This window comes from Aedes albopictus, chromosome 1, assembly GCF_035046485.1.
Source record: "Aedes albopictus strain Foshan chromosome 1, AalbF5, whole genome shotgun sequence".
Classification (NCBI taxonomy): Eukaryota; Metazoa; Arthropoda; class Insecta; order Diptera; family Culicidae; genus Aedes; species Aedes albopictus.
In genome coordinates, this window is record NC_085136.1 from 200,439,198 (window position 1) to 200,461,415 (window position 22,218).

At 36.9% G+C, this 22,218-nt stretch overlaps 1 protein-coding gene across 1 annotated transcript in view; it reads right to left on the bottom strand.

Moving 5' to 3' along the window:
* LOC109432158 (calexcitin-1) overlaps positions 1 to 22,218 on the bottom strand; it is a 173,219-nt gene that overhangs the window by 104,726 nt on the left and 46,275 nt on the right. The window lies entirely within an intron of this gene.

The window sequence follows — 22,218 nt, forward strand, 5'->3', positions numbered from 1 at the left end:
GCCTCAACAACGAAATCGACAGAGATTTGACCTGGCCACAGGGTAAGGCGATGGCTGGCAATCGCCCAGGATAGAAATCTTTCAATTCGGCCCTCTGCCCAGGACTAAAAGTATTTTTTTTTATTCCTTGTTGGGTATCTAAGTCACTGCGACCAGTTGTTAGATCTATTGTGACATATGCCCCAGTTTTATTTAGCTATGTCAAGTTGACGTATTACTATTGGAGTTAGCAATAATCAAACCTTGACTGTAAGCCTGATCCCAACACGGTGCGACAGTTCGGATGAACTGTACTACCACATTGGGGTTTGTTCTCCATATATCAAGGGGTTCTATTAGCCCCTTGTCGAAGAACTTAATTCTTTTAGCAGAAATTGCCGGACAACGGCACAACAAATGTTCCGAGTCTTCTTTATCCATGTCGCAAAAGCGACATACATCATCCTGAAGTTTTCCAATTAGCTTCAGATGATAACGGCTCGGACAATGGCCAGTTAGAAGGCCTGTAAAAATACTTAGATCTCTTTTTGATAGCTCTAAGATTTTGCGAGTGTTCACAAAATTTGGTTTTATAAAACGTTTGGACTGTCTCGCAAAAGTGGTGTTTTCCCAGTTGGATTTTATTTTTTCATGTTCCCATGTTTTAAACTCCATTCTGAGAAGACAACCAGATACAGCACAAAACGGTTCTGGTCCTATGAATTGGTGAGACGAACCAAGTCTTGCTAGCATATCGGCTTGTTCGTTTCCATCAATTCCACAGTGCCCTGGAACCCAAAACAGCTTCACCTGATTACGGCGAGCTAATTGTTGGAGTGAATTAATACATTCCCAAACATGTTTAGAGGTGCATTTAGCTGATTTCAAAGCATTTAGAGCTGCTTGGCTATCAGACATAATGCAAATATTTGAAAATCTGTAATTTCTGCGTAAGCAAATACTACTACATTCTAAAATTGCCTGAATTTCAGCTTGAAAAACAGTTGGCCATTTGCCCATAGGAATTGATAAATTAATCCCGGGGCCAGTCACACCTGCACCAACTTGGTCGTTCAGTTTCGAACCGTCAGTGTAAAACACGATCGATCCTGGGTGTAGTTCTGGGCCCCCATTTGTCCACAGATTTCGCCCAGGATTAATCACTTCAAAAGAGCGTTTAAAATTGTACTTTCTGCTCATCCAATCACCATTGTCTGTGATGAAAGAGCCGATACTGATTGTTTTTAGAATACTTAGATGCCCATTTCAGGTCACCTTCAAAGAGGTTTTTAGTTCTTTTGACCTTCAAAGCACTCTTTGCAGCTTCTAATTGAACAAATTGATGCAATGGAAGTAAGTAAAGTGTCTAGCGCTTTAGATGGTGTACTTCGCATTGCTCCAGTAATTGAAAGAGTAGCTAATCTTTGAAGTTTTTCCAGCTTCTTTTGAGCTAGTCTTTCATTAGTTTTTGGCCACCATACTAGCGACGCATAGGTAACTCTGGGTGTCACAACTGCCGAATAAATCCAGAAGATCATCTTCGGCTTCAATCCCCATTTCTTACCAAAAGTTTTTCTGCTAATCCATAGAGCATTTGTAGCTTTGGCAACCACCTGCTCAAGATGCCAATTCCAGTTAAGATGTATTCCAAGATACTTGACTCTATCTGAAAGTTCCAAATGAGTTCCTTTCAATTTTATATTGGTTATTGAAAATTTTCTTCTTCGTGTAAACGGCACGATCGTGGTTTTTGAAGGATTTACATTTAAGCCTTCATTATCGCACCACGAAGAGACTAAATTTAGGGCAGTTTGCATTCTGTTAGTGATAATATAGTCATATTTACCACGGACTAATATGACAATATCATCAGCGAAGCCAATTATTTCGAAGCCCTCTGCTTCCAGTTTTTTGAGTAGATCATCAACTATCAAAGACCACAATAGAGGTGATAGCACGCCTCCTTGAGGGCACCCTTTAACCTTCCAGGACGCGCGCCATCAAGTAACCGAAATTGCACCGCGCTCGCGCTGTATACGAAAAGCGAGGTTTTTTGGTAGTGTTGTACTTTTTACAACAGCGCGCGCGCTGAAGGGTTAACTGCTCTAACACTAATAGATGAGCTGCCAAGGTTTGACGATATCTCTCTTTTTGATAACATCTCCCCTATCCAATCAATAATGCATTCGTCAAGGCCACGCTTTGACATAGCATTCTTCATTGAAGTATAAGATGTGTTATCAAACGCTCCTTCAATGTCAAGAAACGCAGCAAGTGAAATCTCTTTTGCTTCAAAAGATTTTTCTAGTTTTGTAACCAGCTTATGAAGTGCTGTTACCGAAGATTTGCCCTCTTGATATGCAAATTGATTTTTGCTTAAAGGGCTTTTTATTAAATATGACGATTTAATGTGCTCGTCTAGTATTTTTTCCATTATTTTTAACATAACGGACGATAGACTTATGGGTCTGAAGGATTTTGGTGATGATTTATCCTTCTTATTTGCCTTTGGGATAAAAGTGACTCGCACTTCTCGCCAAGCTGTAGGGATATAACTTAATGATAAGCTTAATCTGAACAATTTAGTTAAAATGGGTGTTAAGATTTCTTTACCCTTCTGCAGTAGTACAGGAAAAATTCCATCCCTACCAGGCGCTTTAAAGGGTTCAAAGGAATCTATCGCCCATTCAACCTTTTGTTCTGTAATAATTTCATTGGCCAGAATGCTTGCATTGTGCTTGCATTCTGCTTGCACTCCTGACACCTTCTAGCCCAGTTGCATCATGATTCTCATGAATATATCTCCTGGTTTCATTGTCATCAGTTTGCGATACAGTTGCATCCTGGTCTTCAGTAGAAACAACTATAGAACACGGAAAATGTGTTTTCATCATTGTTTCCAAAATTTCATTGGTACTCGTAGTAAAAGAACCGTCGTCTTTTTTTAGAGTTCCAAGACCAATTGAATGATCTTTAGCGAGGATTTTTTGCAGTCTAGCTGCAATTGGAGTACTTTCAATGTTTTCACAGGTGTGCCTCCAATTTATCCTCTTTGATCTTCGGATTTCTTTATTATAAATTGTGAGGGACTCTTTGTATTGTTCCCACTGTTGTGTTCTCTTAGCCCGGTTAAATAGTTTCCGGGTTTTCTTTCGTAATTTTTGCAAGTTGTTGTTCCACCAAGGAACATCTCTATTTGAAGAACGTTTCTGAGAAGCACAACTGCAATTGAATGCCTGTCGAACCAAGTTTGAAAGTGTTGTAGCGCTTTCTTCAAGTTCATGGCAAGAATTTGGAATGCTTTGGAAATTGTCCATTTCCGTTGAGAGTTTTGAGATATAGAGCTCCCAGTTAGTCTTCCTAGGATTTCTCGTAGTTTGTATGAGTTGATGACCAGCCTCATATTCAAACAATATATGCCTGTGATCAGACAAAGATGTTTCATCTGACACACGCCAATTTTTGATTTTTTCCGACAGTGTAGGACTACACATCGTCAAATCAAGAACTTCTTGCCTAATGGCATTTGTAAAAGTAGGTTCATCGCCTCTGTTACATAGATCGATCTCATTTCTTGAGATGAAGTCTAAAAGGTGCTCGCCCCTAGTATTGATGTCTGTGCTAGCCCATACTGTGTGATGGGCATTTGCATCACATCCAATTATGAAAGCTTTGTTTCGCTTTCTACAATATGAAACAAACGCTGCTACTTCTGGAGGAGGTACATCATCCACATCTCCCGGAAAGTATGCCGCAGCAATGCAAATTTCCGTTTTTCCGTGTATTGTAGGTACCTCCACCAAAATTGCAACAATGTCTCGATTAATAAATTGAGTAAAAGGAATTGCATTTACATGCCCATTAACTAATATTGCAGCTCGCGGTGGATACTGCCCTGAATGATATAATAGTTTAGAGGAAATTGTAGGTATTCCTAATATCCTACCGTTGTTTGTCCACGGCTCCTGGATAAGGGCAATATCCAGTTTGCTCTCGGCAAATCTTTTGCAAAGTACAGCGGTTGCTCCCTTTGCATGATGGAGATTCACTTGAATGAACTGTAATTTTTTAGAAGGCATCATTTTTTTCTACCCTGTATTGTTGAGTTTTTTTCCTCAACAAATTTGTAGTCTGGCCAGATATGATGAGGGTTTTCATCCTCTTAACTCTACAAGGCACTAGGATTTCTTTCATTCTAATCAAAGATCAAAATGTTATCACTAGTATCTTAGCAGGTTTCTAGAGTACTGTTAGTCCCATATTCGGGTCTTTTGCTACCTTAACTATTAAGAAAGTAAATTGAAAATAGAAAGAAAATAAAACAAAACAGATAAGAATAGGACAACACAAAGCAAAATAATAATAATAAAAAATCAATCTAGTATAGATAAATAAAATATATAATAATAATGAGTGTATACGATATATGTAAATGTAATAAGAAAAAAAACTGCATAGGAAAATATATATAATGATAATAGGAATAAGAAGAATAGTCAAGTCCTATGTAGAAGACAAAACAAATTAAAACATAAAATTATAAGGACTAAAAGTAAGTAAGAATAAAAAAAAACTGGACTCTTGTTCATTCTGAACCTCCTGTTCAAGGACCGGACTTTCAAATGTTCGAGCTCGACACCAAAAAGACATTTTATGCAATTCAGTATCATAATTTCTATTTTATATAACTCATTTCGGTATCATAATGACCAATTTTCAGTACTTGTTCATTATGCAACTGAAATGAGTTGCACAATAAAAATAGTTACATTATGTTCATTATGCTACTCATTTGAATTGCATTATGAACATTACAGAACATTATGTAACCCGACACTTGTGCAAAATTTGGGCTTGATTGCACAGTAAAACCGCTCAGCACTAAAATGTGTAAGACCGATTCATAAATGCATAATTTCCATACCACTCATAAAATGTGTAAGAGTTACACATTCACAAAATCTTCGGTAAATCATGCATTGATTTACCCAAACGTTTCAATTTGAGTAAGGTACTTTAAGCCAGCTTGAAGCACTACGTCAGCAAGTTGCTGCCAACGTATTACATCACGTGTTACATCACGAAGGATAATTTCGATCAAAAACCGCTTAATTGATCTATCTCACTCTTTATCAACCAAAATCTAAAATTCAACTGTTTTCATATTTCATCCATCTGATACGTTGAATACGTCAAAAATTCAATGTATCTAACGATCGGCTTTATCCTGCATTCAGATGAAAAAAAAAATGGTTGTCAATCAAATCAACCATGAACATTTTTTGGATGCCGAATAACGTATTCATCGCACGACGAACGTGCCCCATTCCAATCTTTCTGTCGCATGCACATTCGAACCTCTGAGATTAGCCGGCTCGTTCCGGTCTCGCAGTACTTTTTCCATTCTTGTTATAAGTTAGGGTGTGGGAACAATTTCCGGTTAGGAGCTCATTGCTGTCACGAACGTTAAAGTAATTCATCATTATGATGAAAAAGTACAACATTCGTAAGGTTGTGAATTTTGCAAAACTTGATAACAATTTACCGGGAATGTATAAAGGAACTTCCTACACCCCGAACCGAATCAGCAGTCATATTTTATTCACCATCCCCAAACAGCCGAAAGCAAACAAAGCATCGCAAACGCTAATCCAGCTCCCCCACCGTTCGTCAAGCTTCGACTGTTCGCCCGAAAGGTAGGTAGGTAGACCACCGTTCCCATGGCACGAACACTCGATCTGAAGTCTAATCTTGCGAAGGTCGCTACGTGACTGCAGGCATCAAAGAATCCAAGATTACCTCCGGTCTCTTTGCACCACATTCTGCACCCACTTTTCCGTGGCACAATAGACTATTTCACATCTGGTGTCGTTGAAAAGGATGCACTGGTTCCATTGATTACTTAACATGGTTGGTATGTCTGTCGCCAATGGTTGACATCAAAAAGATTATCGAAACTGTAAGCGGGAAGATATTTTGAAAGGATTCTATGGACTCTATGGACACAAAAAAAAAACTAACAATGTATGCCGCATGTTGATGGTACCATAGGGGCAAAATCCTTTATAGTATACTGTTTCAAACACATAGCACTATTCACTTCGAAAAGGGAACAAAAAATGACAGCTTATTGATGAAGATTTACGATCACCGATAAAGCCGATTTCGAATTCAATGCAAGCCAAGGGAGGGGACTTTCAACGGGGTGGTTGATTGCAAAAAAAAAACTGAAAAATCCATCATGATTTTTCCAATAACACGTAGGTACCTACATTTTTCTATTTTCAGTCATTTGAATCCAACACAATGGAAATTGATGAAATAATTCATACCAGTGAACATTCCCGGCTCCAGTCAACCCTGTACAAGTTATCAACAAGCAAGAAACTATATTTCTCCCGCTTACAGCTTCCACTTTTCCGTTCCATTTGGGATGGAGAATGGGAGTGAACTTAGCAGCAATTGGTGCAGAACCATTCATCATCAATGAGCTGATGAAGATGTGTGTTTTTTTACACCTCCCAATCTCTGATCCGAACGACTGTTACTGCATAGTACTGGAATGCAAGCATTTATTTGTTCAAGCTTTTCGAATGGTATTGGAATCTGGGAACGATTTGAATCACGGAATTTAGTAGCTAGTTTGATTCAACTTGGTCAAAATATACTATGAAGAAGCAAAAAAACTTTACGTTGATGAAACTGTCAGTTTGCTATAAAATAACACCAAAAATGGGTTAGAACGCCGATGTAAACACTTATTGTTTTTTGTATTTTTTTCAAAACATTTTTTTTAGAAATCATAAAAAAACAATACAGAGAACTTTCAAGACTATTTTTGTGAATGTTTTTAAAACTTTACCATATCATTCAAAGATTCTTATTAATGCCATATAAAGAGAAAGATTCCTTCTGGGAATTGCCTGAGTATTCCCTGGTTTATTAAGATGTTAAGGACAGCCTTGTTAGACGAACAAAATGGCCGCCACAATGGCTGACTTTTGCACCTACTCACGATTTTAGGCGCACAAATCTTATGAAAAACAAAACCAGCGACCTTGATCTTCTTATTTTAGGCTTAAGAAAAGTGAGCAAAAGCAAAATAAAAATTACACTGTTATTCGAAGCTTGCTTCTTGAGATTTATGCATTTGATGTTCTAATGCCTTGATGAACTGGGATTTTAAGACGTTCGCCGTTAATAAAATTTATGGAGGTTCCTTCTAAAAAAATCAATGAGATTTGTTTTGGGAATTCCAACCAAGACTTCTTCAGAATATCCTCCAATAATGATGACAGGGACGCATTCTACGCGCAGTTCGAACGCGAAAACGACCGCTGCACAAGCCACGACGTCAAGATTACCTTAGATAGAAGATCTAAACGTTGAAAAAGCCCAGGAGGAGGAATTAACCTTCACGTCCTGACGTATTTGTGCACTCAATTAGGCCAGAACAAATCTCATTTTCTTCTTTTGTCACTTTGCTCATTGACTCGTCAAGGGGGGGGGGATGATAAATAATAAATGTATTTGATGAAAAATTACCCAAACAATTAGGCAAAATCATCAAACTTATCGGATTTGTTAAGGAATTTTCTCGGCGACTCTAATTTCACCCTATTTTTTTTAAATTTCTTGCATAATTTATTTGTTTCCCCCCTCAAAGAGTCGAATTCCGACTAAAATTTTCCGAGGGGGCGGTGACATAAGAGAAAATCGAAATTTGTGCCAGCCTTATTGTTGTTCATTTTGCTATATTTTCTTCAATTTTTATCCGATTTTGATGACTATTTGACAGAACAACCAAAAATTACTACCGTTTCATAGAATGTACTGGTTGTTCAAGTTAGATGTCCGATTCCGGATGTATACAGAAACTCAGGGAGGTACGTCGGTTGGCCAAAGGAGACCGCCTTCATACAAGCTGCTCTACAACAACGATATGGCTATTTTTGCAATTATTGGCTTATTCTCGGTAGATCGATCATTGTAGAATCTAAATATGGTCTTGAAGCTCTTAACGAAATGTGTTTTTATGAATCGGAATAAATTTTGAAAATTCGGACGGCAATCGGTAAACGTCTAAACCAAATAACAATAGGGTAAAAAATATAATTTGGACATGTATATAATTTTATGGGCCCATATAGCCGAGGCGGTAAACGCACGGGTATTCAGCATGACCATGCTGAGGGTGACGGGTTCGATTCCCGGTCGGTCCAGGATCTTTTCGTAAAGGAAATTTCCTTGACTTCCTTGGGCATAGAGTATCTTCGTGCCTGCCACACGATATACACATGCAAAATGGTCATTGGCAGAGGAAGCTCTCAGTTAAAAACTGTGGAAGTGCTCATTGAACACTAAGCTGAAAAGCAGGCTTTGTCCCAGTGAGGACGTTACGCCAAGAAGAGAGAGAGAGAGATGTATATAATTTGGACATGCACGGCGATGTATGCCTTGTTCCGGAGAGCTAATAAAATTAGATAATTCTCAATATCGATTGTTGGATCAAACAGACCCTATTCTGATGACTTACGTTGAAAATACGCTTAACAATTAAGAATTTACTTCAAAATTATCGAAAATGTAAATTATTTCACTAAAACCCCTCAAATGCACAGGTATGCAAGACGACATACACTTCATAGTCACATACAATATTCACCTCAAAATGGTTGAATTAATAATTGTAGGAAATTTAAAAGCTTTATTGCAATGGAAAATGTTCAATAAAGATGCATTAGGCAGCCAATCTCTTAACATTCATCTAGAACGCTTAAAATAGGAGGTGTCCAAAATACATTGCATTGTTTCTACTGTTAAGGTGAAACATCAAGAAATTCCTTTGTAATTTTGCATACAAACTTTGGAGGCACAAATCTGACGAAAGAAGCATCAAACTAAGCCGCACTTGTTAATCTTGGCTTTGCTCACTTGCAAAAAGAGGCAGCTTTTCCAAATCGAGCGCATTTGTTTACGAATTTTCAAGATTGGTGCTCTTGAAAACGCGAGTAGGGGACCAAGTCGGCCATTGTGGCAGCCATGTTTGTGTTCTTTGAAGTTTCTCCTTAATATATTTTGGTCACCTGCGAACTAAATGGGGATGCTGTGCGATTGCATACTTGGAGGCGTATTCTGTGGGTCGCGATATTTCCTCGATTTTAACAAAAACTGTAATAGTTATCAAAATAGATGCCTGTTAAGCGGAGAAATTTGATTATTTGTAAGAAAATATTTGTTAATTTATGCTACTTCCATGATTTAGCAGTATTCATGGCTCAACATTGAGATAATTGCCCTGTCACGGTGCTTCATTTACCGTTATAATAAACTAAAAATGACCATCAAAACCTTAAACGCCATTCTTTTTCTTTATCATTCCTACACCTCTGGACAAATTTTTGAAATAATCGTTAGACGAAATTTTGAGTTACGCCCTTTTAAAGGGCCTAACCCCTAAAAAATCAGGGTTTCTATAGAAAAACATCATATTTCATAACGGAAGCATGCTTCTGCCAACAAAATTTGAAACGCCATTCTCTTTCTTTATCATTCCTACACCTCTGGATAAATTTTTAAATTAATCGTTAGACGAAATTTTGAGTTATGCCCTTTTAAAGGGCCTAACCCCTACAAAATCAGGGTTTCTATAGAAAAATATCATATTTCATAACGGAAGCATGCTTCTGCCAACAAAATTTGAAACGCCTTTCCCTTCCTTTATCATTCCTACACCTCTGGATTTTTTTTTTTAAATAATCGTTAGACGAAATTTTGAGTTACGCCCTTTTAAAGGGCCTTACCCCTTAAAAAATAGGGGTTTCTATAGAATACCATCATATTACATAACAGAAGCATGCTTCAAAGTCCCAAATAATAAAAAAGTATTATAATCAATGCTACAATTTGATACTATGCACTAATATTGACTTCATTTTGTATAAAAATTAGCCATAACGCCAGTATAAGGGAAGTATTCTTTAACCTGTAGGATACGGACGTTGTTGGCTACATTTACTATTATAGCCAGAACAATATACAATGAAAAACATAAACGACAGTTCATTTACTTTTTCACTTATATAGTTATTGCACACCTATAAACTGAATTTCAAAAAAAATGTCGATCAAATTCTCCAGTTACGCCCATTTGAAGGTCATAAGTACTTATTATAAAACTTAGTTTCATTTAATCATGTTTATTCTTCGGTAACGTAGTTTAGCAGTTACATATAGAACTATCATTACAATTGATCATCTCAATCCTTATTTTTGTATGTTTATTAATTGAAAACGGCATTCACCAATAAAACTAACGAATGACAAAGGCGCATGTCATTGCTTGTTTTGTCTATAAAAAAGCAATACAAAAATCTTACGTCCCACGCTATGAATGGCAATTGATACAAAAATGATTGCTTCCTACATGTTTGAAAATACTTCCCTTATATTAGCGTAATGGCCATTTTTTATACAAACATCAATACAAATAGCCAATACAAGCGCATAGTATCAAATTGTAGCATTATTTATGATACGTTTTATTACTTGGGACTTCAAGGCATGCTTTTGTTATGAAATATGATGATTTTTTATAGAAACCCTGATTCTAAAGGGGTTAGGCCCTTTAAAAGGGCGTAACTCAGAATTTCGTCTAATGATTATTTTAAAAATTTATCCAGAGGTGTAGGAATGATAAAGAAAGAGAATGGCGTTTCAAATTTTGTTGGCAGAAGCATGCTTCCGTTATGAAATATGATGTTTTTCTATAGAAACTCTGATTTTTTAGGGGTTAGGCCCTTTAAAAGGGCATAACTCAAAATTTCGCCTAACGATTATTTCAAAAATTTTTCCAGAGGTGTAGGAATGATAAAGGAAGGGAATGGCGTTTCAAATTTTGTTGGCAGAAGCATGCTTCCGTTATGAAATATGATATTTTTCTATAGAAACCCTGATTTTGTAGGGGTTAGGCCCTTTAAAAGGGCATAACTCAAAATTTCGTCTAACGATTAATTTAAAAATTTATCCAGAGGTGTATGAATGATAAAGAAAGAGAATGGCGTTTCAAATTTTGTTGGCAGAAGCATGCTTCCGTTATGAAATATGATGTTTTTCTATAGAAACCCTGATTTTTTAGGGGTTAGGCCCTTTAAAAGGGCGTAACTCAAAATTTCGTCTAACGATTTTTTTAAAAATTTGTCCAGAGGTGTAGGAATGATAAAGAAAAAGAATGGCGTTTAAGGTTTTGATGGTCATTTTTATTTTATTATAACGGTAAATGAAGCACCGTGCCTGTCCAAATTATATATACCGTGATTTCGGGTGAAATTGATCAGTGGGGTGAAATTGATCGACGAGAGGTCCATTTTTGTTTGTTAAAAATAACGCTTTAAACTTTGAACATTTTGTGGAAAAAGGCCACCACCTTGCTCAAGGGTTATTGAATGATGAGTTTACATGTTTTACAGCCAATTAGTTACATATTTCGGTATTAAAGTCAATATTTTCCGAAACTGCGTGTTAGGCGATCTTCATAGACACTTCCAAACTTTTGTTACCGTAGTTGTATCACACATGTAATGAATATTCGAATGAATGTTTCTAGCTGCCAAGTGTTCGCTAAACCCGATTTCGTCATCAAAAGATCTATAAATATTGTAATTTATGTATAAAATTGCACTTTTTCGGAAGTATCATATTGATACACATAATTAGTGAGAAAATTGCATACTTTTAGGCGTTTTCTTTCGATTTATTAAACTTTAAACTCAAATAATTAAAAATTTAGTAAACTTGTAACAGTTTTGCACAGCTTTTCGCATTCTAGGGTGGTTAATTTAGATAGAAAAATAATTTTCAGCATTTACAAAGGAATTTCACTGACTGATCAATTTCACCCCGAAAGTAAAATTTTTGATTTTTCATTTAAAATGATATTTATTATAATAAAATGATTTGCTGTAAAAGTTTCAACCTCGTTGACTGATGAAAACCATGATCGTACTTGTTTTAAAGCATTGAATTTAACCATATCGACAAACATTCAAAAATTAGACGCAAAAAACTGCGAAAAGTGATCAATTTCACCCGAAATCACGGTACCGTAAAACGGGGTATCATTGATCAGTGGGGTAACATTGATCGGCTTGACCGACCTCATGAAATGTTCAAACAAGCATTTTATATTGAATCTATTTCTGCTATCGAATGGTATATCGTAATCTGCTATTATTAAGCTATTAAATGACATGTAATTCTTAAAAATTGAAATTCATGAACATTGAAATAAATCGATTTTTCAATAGCTGTGTTTCGTAGCGCAATGAGATGCATTGTCAAACATTCATGTATGGCATGAATACTAAATACAATATGAGGTTCGAAATCACTATATTACTTCAATATGATATCCTAGAGTTGGATTTAATGAACGGAACTTTTATAAAAATGCTATTTTTCAATAAAATATACGATTTATTGAAAGTAGGCTATCAAATACTTAAGCCATTGCCTACCTTTAGGCGTTATTCGCGATTTGTAGGATTTAAATCCTAAAATAACTCAAAAAGTACATAACTTGTAAGAATTTGGACAACATATTCGAAATCAGCGACCCCGAATTTAGTAAGTAAGTGTATTTTCAACACAAACGAACATTGTTAACTTAGGTGATCAATGTTACCCCCAAATCTACAAAATCAAAAATTAGATTGAAAAGCCTATTTAAACATGTTTAAAAGTTTCACAATACTTTTTCGAGTAGCTTAACACATACTCAGAGGGCCAGTACTTGTTTTAAAAATATAAAACATGTAACGTTTGCTTTAACAAGAGAATTATTCATGAAAGATCGAAAATTCTGATCAGTGTTACCCCGGATTACGGTACACTCATTGCACAATTATGGGTCACTCAAGGAACAATCATTTCATAATATGAATTGTTTTTCATACAAAAATAACACTTTCATTATTTTTATTTTATATTCTTTTCATTGAAACTCATTTTCATTGTTTTACATTAAAATCTGCTTGTAAAATTCACTTTAAGCGGTGAAAATTACTAAAATGTTGGTGAATAATGAAAACCACAATAATGGGTCAAAATTGGCTGTGTAACAATTATTGGTCAATTTGTTGCCTATTATGGGTCACTCAAGAAGAATCGGCTCGACAATAATGTTTTGTCTAATTTTTCAATGAATGATCACACATTCTCGATAGATCAACTATATTAGAATCTAAAACTGGTCTCAAACCTCTTAACGAAGCGTGTTGTCACGATTTGGAATCAATTTTTCAAAATTGGGACAAAATCCCAACACAACCACCGATAAGCGCCTAAAAGTATGCAATGCCTATGTACGCGGAACGCTGAATATTATGCTGCACAAAAAGTGACCCATAATTGTGTGATTTTCGGTGTAGGGGGATTAGGGGCATAATGGACACCCTAAGCAAATGAGTATGTTAGGCCTGTATAACAGACAAAAACTTAACATATTATCAGTTGGCTTACAACTTTAACTTGTTTCCTACGTATTTCAATCATTTACAGTAGGTAGAATGTCATTATTGCGAAGAAATAATGAATTGTAAACCGTGTGTTTTTCGGGGCTGGCAGGAAAGGTACGGGGCGAAATGGACACCCATCGGGACATAATGGACACCCCTCCATATTTTATGTTGTATCTTTGATAATATCGACCAGTTAAGAAATTTGCCTACGGAGATCAATACCACAGATATAATACTCCATCTTAGACGAGTTTACATAACATCAAAGTTGATTAAATAAATTTTAGCATAAAATAATCGGACTGATTTTTTCCACACTCTCTAAAACGCCTAACAGTATGCAACACGCATACATCCATTCATAATTGCCAGTGTTCATTTCGCCCCGAATCGACTACAACATTGAAATTTCTATTTTAAGTAAATTCTGATCAAATTTAAAATACTTCGTCCATTGCTAAATCTTCATATACATGTTTTTATGGTGGACACACTCAAACACGCGTAATACCTTATTTGCTGCTGCTCCGAAATTATAAGAAATCCTCCATATGAAAAACATACTTCAATTTCAATGATATTTTGATTATTTTGAAGGAATATAAATGATACTTTTGAAAAATAGAACCATGACTTGTTCCTTTACACTTATGCATTAAAAGTTTTACATAAAAGTCAACGGTTTCGACAAAAACAGGGGTGTCCATTTCGCCCCGGGTGTCCATTATGCCCCTAATCCCCCTACCTTGGCACAATAATGAGTCACTTAAATTTTGCCTGAAATAAGCTTTAATTAGCTACAATCACATGATTTTCTACATTTAGAACGTAAATTATACCTTTGTTCTGGTGACGATACCATTTCGCACTTAAAAATCACTAAAGCTCGCTTTTACAGAACTTACGAAAGCATCGCACGCACTTTCCGATATTCAAAATCGAAGCGTTACTTTGACAGATGGTTTTGCCCCAACAAAAAAATATTGATAAAATGTATGTTTTGACGTATAAGCCCGTGTGCGATACGTATAGTGACACAAGACAAATCAACTTATGAACGAAAATTGATAATGGCTAACAAAAGCTTGCAATTAATTTGTATTTATCTATTAAAGTGGAAAGTGACTAATAACTGTGTGTGACCCATAATTGTGCAATGAGTGTACCTGAGGGTGTCCAAAACATATATTCGGTGTCCAAAATGCAATTCTTACAGGCGATCAGAAATTGTGATTTTCTCAGCTTAAAACGCTTTCGTCAAAGTTTTTGCCAGCAGGAACGTAATGTACAATCATATTATAAGCGTATTGGTAACTTTGCAAAATAATCAATTTATTTCTAAGGAAGCTGGGGGGCGATTGTTCCAACGTTGTCGTCAGCCTGTCCAAAATACATGAATTATATAGTTACGAGTTTTTGGCTACCGTAATCCGGGGTAACACTGATCAGAATTTTCGATCTTTCATGAATAATTCTCTTGTTAAAGCAAACGTTACATGTTTTATATTTTTAAAACAAGTACTGGCCCTCTGAGTATGTGTTAAGCTACTCGAAAAAGTATTGTGAAACTTTTAAACATGTTTAAATAGGCTTTTCAATCTAATTTTTGATTTTGTAGATTTGGGGTAACATTGATCACCTAAGTTAACAATGTTCGTTTGTGTTGAAAATACACTTACTTACTAAATTCGGGGTCGCTGATTTCGAATATGTTGTCCAAATTCTTACAAGTTATGTACTTTTTGAGTTATTTTAGGATTTAAATCCTACAAATCGCGAATAACGCCTAAAGGTAGGCAATGGCTTAAGTATTTGATAGCCTACTTTCAATAAATCGTATATTTTATTGAAAAATAGCATTTTTATAAAAGTTCCGTTCATTAAATCCAACTCTAGGATATCATATTGAAGTAATATAGTGATTTCGAACCTCATATTGTATTTAGTATTCATGCCATACATGAATGTTTGACAATGCATCTCATTGCGCTACGAAACACAGCTATTGAAAAATCGATTTATTTCAATGTTCATGAATTTCAATTTTTAAGAATTACATGTCATTTAATAGCTTAATAATAGCAGATTACGATATACCATTCGATAGCAGAAATAGATTCAATGTAAAATGCTTGTTTGAACATTTCATGAGGTCGGTCAAGCCGATCAATGTTACCCCACTGATCAATGATACCCCGTTTTACGGTACTCCTTTTTAGTGAATGTGTCACCACCAAGCGGCAGAAGAGGTACTACTACACACCAAATGCATGCGCTATCCGAATGACGTTTATTCTGTCGAACTGTCATTGCATGGTGGGGATGCCCATCTTTCTCAAATAATCGATTAAACAATAATCGATTTTTTTTTCAACTACTCAAATTAGAACAAATTTCATTCTGTTTTCTTCAACATTTCCTGGCGTGATGTACACGGAGAAATCAAACTACCTAATAATCAATCCTATGTATGTTTACGTGGCATCAAAAATGAGCCATTGTCAAAGGAAAATATCAACCACCAGGACAACATGTAAGTTGATTTTGAAGGTGAAAAAATAAAATTTTGATGTTAAACGATTTCGGTGCCGTTACAATGAGGGAGCATCCAAATTCTTCTATGGATGTATTCGTAGATGTCATCTAATGAAATATTTTTTTTTTGTGTATATTGTAAATCGATTATTTATCAATCGATTATTTGGGAACAATAAACTTCCACACCCCTAACATCTTATTCCAGAAATGTCGCATTGCACGGTAAAATTCATCAAAATACAATTATTGACTTTTTATGACAACAGCTGGTGCTGTAATCATTCGCCATCGGTGTCTCCATGTCGGTGTATGTGACCTATATTGTTAAAACTGCCTAAACTGCCCCTCTTCGCATGTCAGTTCCATGTCGTTTGTAATGCCAATCATATTTTTGTCACTCACGAGGTCATTTAAAACAATTTGAAGTAAATACATTTTCTTGAAAATAATTGGAGTTATAGTAGAAAAGATAGGCGCTTTGAAAACCAACACGGGACTGACATGCGAAGAGGGGCAGTTAATGTATGCAATGACTTGTAATTTCATGTAGTTAGAACTGTTGTGTCCAAAATTTGCAAATGTACTTCTAAGCAACTCAAACAGAGAACTCAAAATGCACATAATAATATGCTGATGTTCAGTAAAAGATCGAATATCTACCGGAGGAGTGCAACGAACAGGTCTCTTGTTCCATCTTCAATAAAGTTGGAGTGTAACAGCTTCCGAGCGATCACAATTCTGAATATCACCTACCAAGTGCTATCCCAGATCATTTTCCGTCGTCTTTCACCTGAAGAACCGTCCATAAATGACGTAGCATTTTAGGGAGAGGGAGAGTCCCTGAAATGGCTACAAACCACTTATCGGGTTTATAGGAAAATACCGTATGCGTGATAATGTTTGCACCATCGTACAAATAAGGTACCCATATCACCTGTACACACAATGTCTCGGTTTTTATTGCATGTACGTAAGCTCTAACTCATATCACAGTAGGTTGCGGGTAAAAAAATCCGATTTCTTAAGTTTAAAATTTGCACCATGTAGGGGTAGCAGCGGTAGTCGGGACTTGTCCACGCGCAAATGTTAAAAAAGACGTTTCAAGAGTGTTCAGGAGAACCGTAAAACAGTCTTAGACCGAAAAAAAGCAAGGGCAACTATTCCTGAAGGTGTCCACTGGTCGTCCAAGGTTAACATGGATTAAGAAAGCTATCGCTGCCACCAAAAATAAGATTTGGATGAATTATATGCGCTCAATCAGAAAAATGGCAAAGAAACGCGAAATCAGCGACTTAACGGCATGGCATATCGAAAAGGAAAATTACGGTGGCCTTTATGATCCTTCGACCATAGAAAAAAAACTTACATTATTACCAATGGCATCCAGGAGCTACGAGTAGCGCCATATAAGAAAGTCTTGAATTTGCCCGAACGTTTTTTTCGATTTCCGAAAAACTATCGATCCGTACCAAATTCTAGAATCAATAGTTATTATAACTTTTGTTTGTGTGCCAATGTCTACACCAATGGTTCCCAAACTTGTCGGAGCAATCGCCCCCTTGAAGCTGTTGAAAAATATCTTCGCCCCCCTAAGCTTGCTTTTTTTTTAAATACGATTCGAAATTTTGGAATTGCATTAAAATCTACAAATTTTGTCTATTTTGTAAGCCACTAGGGCAAAACCTGCTTTTTTTCACTGTATTTTTTTTTATTTTCTTAATGTTTTGACGTGCGCAAATAAAATATTACATTTTCATTTAATTTTCAGCTTTAAATTAAGGGAGTTAGAAGCAAAGGGATGTAAGTGACAAAAACCCACTTTCAAGTAAATTAGGTTTAAAGTTTTTCAATTTTTCATAACATACAAAATGTATGGAGTTCCAAAATCAACCCAATTTTCTCCGATTTATTGTATTTTTTATAATCACCATAAAAATAATCTTAAGACAGTTCTTGAAAGCTTGAAATCGGAAGAAGAGGGCTCCTGAATTTATAATATAAAATCGTGAATAAATAGCATTCAGAATCATATTTTTTGCTAGAATTTCAAGGAAATGTAACTACTAAATAAAGTTATTTCCAAATATCGAAGAAGGAAGAATAGATGGTAGGGTTTTAGGATTCAGCTCTATAAGTCGTCTTGATTTTCTCAAAGAAACTCCAAAAGTTCGACGAAGATTGAAATTTCACCGTAAATTAGATAATTCCGTAATTAAAATGCCAAATAATAAAACAAAAAACTTTCAAGTAGACTGGAAAATTTTAGCAATTTTACTAAATAGGTAGGCGTAAAATGTCATCTTGAACATAAACTTCGAATAACGGGATATTTGTAAAATCAAAGAAAGAAAAGGCATAAGAATCTTAAATACAATATTAAAATCCCAAACTTTGTTTAAAATTCTATCAGAAAATCTCAAAATACGATTGAAACACTCTGGTAAAATCAAAATACTTTCAGAGCTTCTCTATATCTTGGAATATATGAATGCTTAAAAACGCGTTTTCAATTTACACCTGAGACAAATCAAAGACACACAAGTTTCGTATTTCTTTAAACATGAAGAATGTATCAAATCATATTGTTGTAAACTTGCGATAATCAACGAGTATAATTTCTGTAATTACTTCATTTTTTAAAATACCAGGTAACACCAAATGTACTACATAAATGTTAAAATTTCAACCATGTATTCGAGTATTAAGTGCATTAAGTAGATTGATTATATTAAATCAGATGTTATTTGACAGTTGGCATTTTAAATTATTCACAACTAAAAAATATAGGTATTGCTGTGTTTTCAAAAAAAAACGAAAACTGTTGTTTTAAAAGAGATCTGTTTTCACTTAATGGCTGATGGCTCAAGAAAAGCACATGATCAAATTCTCCGAAATAGCTGCACTTGAGTTGGGATTTGGTCTTCAAAATGAATCTTTTTGAAAATAGTTACAACCCGTTCAAGGGGAACTTATTCTATTGTTTGGTAAGGTATAATAAGCCTGTTAAATCCGAAATTGATATAGAAACTTTTCCAATCGAGCTGATTTGTTCGACCAACTTTCAGACTATGACAAAAACTCCTCTTGACAAAGAGACCGAAACTGTAAAAAAATACCCAAAATAATTCTGATTGAAATAGTTTTCGGAAAATCGCCCCCTTGTTGAATTTTTCGCCCCCCAAATTCTAATTTTAAAATTTTCTCCCCCTTCGATGTCGTTTTCGCCCCCAAGGGGGCGATTTCGCCCACTTTGGGAATCACTGGTCTACACCATTATGCAATGTCAAAATAAAAAAATAAATTCAAAAATTGTTAATCTTGACTTTGACACTACCACGGATACTTTTCGACATTTGCGCGTGGACAAATCACGAGCTAGGTTGCCACTTAGTCATTATGCAAGTGTAAAACTAAGAAAATCAACACTTTTTATTCACAGCCTACTAGGATATGAGTAATAGCTTAAATGCCTGCAAATAAAACCAATGCATTGTCTTCACAAGTCAAACTGGAATTTTATTTGACGATGGTGCAAACATTATCACGCATACGGTAGGCTACGAGGAGTGAAAATCGGCCAAAAAATGCTATGTGATGTGAGGATGCTCACTGAAGTGGATGAGTTGGAGGGAGTTTATCGAGCCGGCGTCGTCGACGGTCGCTCGACAACAGAGCAACCCTTCACCGTGGTGCAAATCCTCCAAAACTGCAGCGACTACCACGCCCCAACCCAGCACCTGGTCATCGCTTTGAAGGCAGAGTACGACTGTATCGACCGCACCGAGCTATGGAAAATCACAGAGCTCACTAGACTGATCGAAGTGGTGTGAAAAACTCGAATCTCGCCAGGACTACGACAATATAAAGAACTCTCTTGCCTGCTGTTCTACATCGCCCTGGAAGGAGCTATGGAACTAGCCTGGCTCAACAGCCGGGACACGATTTTTACGAAATTCGTGTCGGCCCATTTGACTGTATTGAGGATGACAGAAGTTCATTTGAGGAATCCACCTCTGCAGATATTGGCCCTAGAAGAGTCCTCCTAAAAAATTCAAAAAATTCCACCTGATTTTCCAGTATCTAGTTCTGAAATCAGAAAATACTCCAAGGTTTGCCCACAGATTTTTAAACAGTTACAGTAATTTCCCCAAAATTCCTCCAGAAATCTCGGAGGCAGGTCGCGGCAAAATAAGATGAAACCGAAGATAGTTTGAAAGATTTAAAAACATAGGAAATTGCTGAGGTGTTGCTGATATGAGTTAAAGCCGAAACAGCCTCCGAGATCTTTATATTGTATAGTATAAAATAATATCTTTGAGGTGGATTAATCAGATTTTTTTTCCTTGCATCAGTACCATTCTTTCCGTCGCGCAAAAATGTTGGTTGTTGAAACAAAGACTTCATCCGGACTGTTGAAGCGAAAACAACCTCCATCGTCGTCGTCTGCAGCAGCCCCAAACCATCGACACTACTCCTTCCACAACAGACACTACTGCATTCCGTTTCGCCTGCTACCCTCGCCGAATCGATGGAAGCTCGTGAAACTGAAATAAAAATGTTAGCGCTGAAATATTGAAAAATATGACTCCAGATGAACTGGAATTTATTGGCTGTGAGATGAGTGCCTCCGAGGAAACGACGCCAAGGATATGGCTCAGCCAGTCAGCAAGCGGGTGTTCGCCTTCATCCACATAGTTGTAGAGAGTGGCAGAACAATGAAGCACATTGATGCTAATTTACCGGAAAATTACCTTTCACAAAATGTACATTCTTGTTAGCTTGCATTCGATAGAGTATCCTTGCACGCTTGCACCCTTATCTAGATGAATACTTAAATCTAACGAAATATTGCCAAAATACGACACCATGAACAACGAGTTATAAGGTGAAAACCAGTATGTGTTTTGAGAATACATCTATGCGCTGATAAATGATAAACCCAATGGTATAGAGGGCCCATTTTACGAATGAGAGTGCCTAAGATATGGCGTGCACATTTTGATCGGAAAGACCAATGGTAGGAGAATCTTCAGACAAAGTCACTTCGCTGCAGCCAACCTCCGGAAGGCATCACTGCTTCCATATAAGACAACGACTACTTCATTGCACGCGCTGAACCACAAGGGGACTGGACTACCACAGATGTTGACAGTCGCTGAGTAATTCGATGAGCTTATCGGGTACACCAGCGCAGTGGGCGGAGCCATATCAGCAAAGGCCTTGAACTGGACCAGTTGAAACTTCGTAAATCAGTGACTTTGACCAAGAAGAAGTGAGACTGTTTGGAAGAGGAGCGAAGTGCGGTCGATGAATCGACCCAAACGGACAACTTTTTCTTGGTCGGAAGCTCACGAACGAAACCATGCAGACATCATGAGCCATAGGCAAAAGGCAAAACGGTCTTGGATCGAGCATGATAGTTGATACACGACGAGAAATACCAAGTAGCGAAGCGCAGCTCTCTGGGTGCAAAAAGCGTCCGTCAGAGGACTGTAGACCGCTTAAAGAGTGGGCGACGACCAGCACGCAGAGATAGGGTGCGACTCAAAACTCTTTGCGTGTCGCACACACGGCTACGAGACAGCACAACAAATTGGTACATTGGTATGTGCCGATCCATGATCCATCCATGTCTCCATGGTAAAGTTCCCAGTAAGGATAGTTAACAAAGCAACGGTCAGCATATACGACCCGCCAGAGGCGTGCTTCGAGCAAGGCCACAAGTCGTGAATATGTAAAGGCCCGATAAGAGCAAACTCTGCAGGATGTGCGGAGAAGAGGATCACATAGCCAGGGAGTGAAACTCGGTACCAAAATGCCTAATATGTGTCGGATGTGGGGACATCCGACAGTTGGGCCTAGGCCTAAATGCTCAGGTTATCGGGGAAAACACGACAGCCGACAATAGTGCATGTCACATAGGCCCAAATCACTGTAAGACCCCACAACAGTACAGATATCACGGTGCAGCAGTTTGCATCTCTTCCACAACATGAATTTGGTGGCGAATGAGGCTAAATTAGCGACGATCTGTACAGCTAGTCGGTGTCACGTAGTTTTCACGAAAAAAGAGAGCTTCGCAGCCAAATCCTGGTTGCCCCGGTAACAAGTGAAAAACACACTAGCGAAGTGTTTAACAAGGCACCGCTAGGAAGCTGTTTGGGCGGATTCTGTCATGTCTATA